This window comes from Python bivittatus, unplaced genomic scaffold (assembly GCF_059951505.1).
Source record: "Python bivittatus isolate LINGU-HERP-01145 unplaced genomic scaffold, Pbiv_v1 ctg000480_np1212, whole genome shotgun sequence".
Lineage (NCBI taxonomy): Eukaryota > Metazoa > Chordata > Lepidosauria > Squamata > Pythonidae > Python > Python bivittatus.
In genome coordinates, this window is record NW_028277075.1 from 6719521 (window position 1) to 6724010 (window position 4490).

The 4490-nt window shown below is 36.1% G+C and overlaps 1 protein-coding gene across 2 annotated transcripts in view; it reads left to right on the plus strand.

Moving 5' to 3' along the window:
- STON2 (stonin 2) overlaps positions 1 to 4490 on the plus strand; it is an 85562-nt gene that overhangs the window by 72815 nt on the left and 8257 nt on the right. The gene's annotated exons all lie outside the window — the stretch shown is intronic.

The window sequence follows — 4490 nt, forward strand, 5'->3', positions numbered from 1 at the left end:
ATGACTTTCAGTGATTAACATAATACAGACAAAATTAAAACATCTGTGATAAAAATAAAAATTAGAAACAATTAAAACAAACTCAAGCCCTATTAGACTAGCCTAAATTGGGATTGAGTAATCTATGGATCAATGTGTTGTAGTGGTTTACTTGTTTAAACATAGCATGTTTTAAGAATATAGCAATTGTGTTTGTCAGCCCAGATTTGGGGGTTAGGATTTTGGGGAAGCCAAATCCTGTCAAAACCTAGTCATAAACTATCTTCAAAAGCAATAAACATAGCCATAAAAACAGATTCATTGGTTTAAAAAATATAAGGAAAATAGAGACAAAATAGAAATACCAATAAAAGTATTTTGAAAAGTTAGTGAAAACAGTTAGAGCAACAGACTTTAGAGAATCCAGTGATTTCTGACCAAGAAAAAAGTTCCAGTGTTGGGTGGATATGTTTTGCTTTCAGGTGTCTTGAAAAGCAAAAGAAAATATTAGAATCACCCTGCCAAATCACGGAGAACACTTTATATAGGTTTTTACATTTTTGCTTAGTTCTGACTCCTCAGCAGGTGGCAACACCTGAAGTGGTTTAAAAACAGCAAACCATAATTAGACCTGGGTAGTAATCAGATGGAAAACAGCTATGAAATCCTGAGGTGTGGACTAGACTGGGAGGTTGAAAAAGCATCATGAAAAAAGATAATAGGAAACTACTTTCAAATTCTTGCTAAGAAAACACTATGAATCTAATCAGCGGGAGTCTACCTTGAATTGAGGGAGACTATACTTTTTAGTTCTCAGTGAGGTGAACCTGCGTCTGATTACAGATGGAAGCTCATAATTAAAAGCATTGACATCCAAGAAAGCTCCGGATATAGAAAACTAGATGGACTGTGTTGGGTTTTTTAAACAGAAAAGTATTCAGTCACAGCTACCTCTTTCAACAAGTTGAAATGATTCAACCCAGTTATAGGTTTTTGTTATCTTAATGTGGGTAACATTAGGGTTCTTGGCACTAAAAGTATTTACTTACTTACTTACCTATTTATAATATTTATTCTTTCTTTCTTTCCTTCCTTCCTTATCTATTTATAATATTTATTAACTATCTCTATCCAGAGGCCCTAGGTAAGTGCACCAACTTACAGACTGGATTCCCATATGATTCTAAACCAATGAAAGCAGTCACAATATAATCCTCTGCATGTACACTCTAGAACAGTGTTTCTCAACCTCAGCTGGCTGGGGAATTCTGGGAGCTGAAATCCATACATCTTGAAGTTGCTGCAGTTGACACTGCTCTAGAACTGTTGCATATAAATAATAGGGCCATTGTAATCAATGGATGTTCATATGACCTTGGCATAACTAAATTTTACTTCTAGCTTGGACCTTGGTAAACTGATTTTGTGATGCATGGAAATACCTATTGTCCTTCCTGAATACAAGGCAAGTGTTATAACAGTGCAGCTGTCTTTTGTTGTGTTTGAGGAGCAGCTGTTCTGATGTCATAATACTGATCTTTTTTTAAAAAAAATGTTGGGCCAGTTTGAAGCTGTAAGATCAAAACAGCTAAGCTGAATTCTGAATTCCACTGAAGAGCATTGCTTTTACAGTATTGTTCCAACAGCAGCTTAGTAACTTCTGTTGTGTGTTTCTCCATAAACAACTTGTTGATGCTGGCTGATAAATAATGAGTCTTATTCACAGGCTGTGAGAAGTCTCAGTCCCAACTGCATATGATTCATCGTTTCAGCACAAGAGGGTGTTTTTAGTTAGCCAGTATCAAGCAGAATGAAGAGTGTTAAGAAAATATTGATTCATGGAGTGTTTTTCTGCCTAGCCTGAAAACAGGCCAGCACATATTGGATAAGAACAGACTTAAATCACAGCTTTGGATCTGTACACTGTAGAAAACTGGTATTTAATCATACATCCCTTTCTCAGTACGCAGTGTATGAGAAGTGCTAGTTTTAAAATAAATCACCTGTGAATCTCATATGGATTATACATGTGTGCACAACCAGCAAACAAGCTTTGTTCTTGTGTCACACTGACTCGTTATATCTTTGGTTTGGGGCTTTGCAGATTGCTTGAACCTAGCCAAAATGGTTTATAAACTGCAGTTTATGATGCAGTGTGTTTTGAGAACCAAGTCAATTGTAGCTTATTCAGTAATTTGTAGATAAACAAACCATGGCTTTTACTGCAATCTGTGATCCCAGTTACAGAGAAAGACAAAAAGAGACTCTCATAAATTAGGCACCTTCTCTCAAATAATATCCCGAATGGAGTGAACAATTTTGATTCCATATCACAGATGCCCTCCAGAACACTGGATGACATTTGCTCCTCAAACATTCTTCACTCCTACTCTAGATGGTGGTAAGTGAGACTATGGCAGTGTCTTTTAAACAATGATAAAAAATTATTCTGCTTCTGCTTCTAAAGCAGAGATGATCAAACTTTTTGTTATTGAGTGCTTCACGGCTTTCAGAATAATCTGAGGCTGCATACCGCTCATCTGTTGGCTGAAGCAAGTAGTGAGCAGGCCAAGAGCCAAAAACAGGTAGGATTCATCATTTTGTCATTCTGTCCTCCCCTTCGTCCTTCTCTCTCTCCTCTCTTTTGACACTTTCTTGTGTCTCTTTCTATCCAGCAAACTGTTGCCAGACAGACTGACTGTTCATGCCAGAAGTCTGAACTAATTGCTTACAGAGAACTTTTGAAATTACAAAAGAGCCATACTACTGCCCTTCTGTATTTTAAATAAACATCTGCTTAATCTATATTATGAAACACCCAAATGTCAAAGAAGAAAAAGAAAACTTCTACTTGCATGTATATATTAGCTATCATAGTTAGATTCAGCTTGGTGGTACATGTCAGTTCATTGGTGTCTTACACAAAAGGCAAAATAATATCCATGGGAATAATTCAAAAAGCTAATCTTGGTGTATGTCATCTGTACCATTTCAGTCTCTATAATGTGGAACAGGAATCAGGGCAGAGGTGGAAACTAGGTCATCACTTACATGATATACTGATGGAATTATTCTTATAATACAGACAGGGAGATTGGGGCTCAGATAATGATTGCCCAAGGTCATTCAGTAAATTCATGGCTGTGGCAAAATTTGAATGAGAGTCTTCCAAATACAGAACTCAGATATACTAAAGCACAATGCTACACTAGCTTTAGTATATCTGAGGTTTCTGTCATCGGTGATTCCTGTGACATTGTAAGAGGGCACACTTAGATTCAGGTATCTGGGACAAAAGGTTGCCCAACCATGTTTGATACTGTTCATTGTTGTCTAATATCCAGTGTCACAACTTTGCTTTAGAACTGATATCTCTCAGCCTAATTATATCTTTAATAAATTACATGAATAAAACATTTCTGAATGGGAGCAAACTAGGTATGCATCTGGAGCTTCACAAAGAGAAGAGCAGCTGAGGAATACACTTAGTAAAAAAAAAGTCGATGGGGAAAAAGTTAAGTACAATTTATTTCCCCTTTTTATTTTTGGCTTTTCATTAAGAAATATGTCCTTGATATTTTCTTATAAACAATAACATGTAATAAATCAGAACTTTTTTTTACACCTTGCACAAGTATATACCAAAGATTTGCTTTGCAGCCCTAGAAAAAATTAGGTGATATATTTGTTCTGGAACATTTCACATGAAGATAGTACATGGTTCAAAATGATTATCAGTGGTCATTAGCCAAGAACAATGAGATGTGCCAATTTCTCTATATAATTATGCCTCAGTCTCCTACATTTTAAAGGGAACTGGGCTTTCCTTACTTCCTCTGGATTGGGCATTTTAAAGGACCATGCTTATCTCTGTATGCATTGGATTATTCTTTTCTAAATCGACATGGGTCTGCCAGCCCACTGTAAACATTTGTGGCATACATCAGCCTTAACTTCTATCATATATGATGTCAAATGATAATTCTGCATGAAAGAAGAGTCATCCAATTTTTAGCCAGCATTAGCTGACAGTTTTTCAAGCATTTTTCCAGGATTCATAGTGATGTATTCATACTCAAAAATTTGCAAGGAATGGCAGAAGGAACCTTTGAGAGTTGTGTACCAATATTCTAAAACAAATGTGGGCAGTGTGGCTTTCCAGCTCCCTTCAGTTAACTAATTTTGCCAATGGTAATGGATTATAGGAGCTGCAGTTCAGTTCTGTCTAGAGAGGTTCTAGAATTAGATCAAGTATTTGGAACCAGTAATATTCTAGTGAAGCTTTATTTAATGTCTCTCTATCTGTCAAGTTTAACTGATTTAAAAAAAAAATAAGTTGAGCGTCTCCATATCTTATGTCAGAAATGTTGACATCAGAATTCTCACATAACCGTTTGAGTAATTCAGTGGCTTTCTTTGGTATTCTGTTTTTAAAAGGTCTTTCTTAGCCCTTTCCTTCTAAGATTCCATGTTGGTGTTTTCAGTTGCCATATTCTTCCATTTCTTTTTAG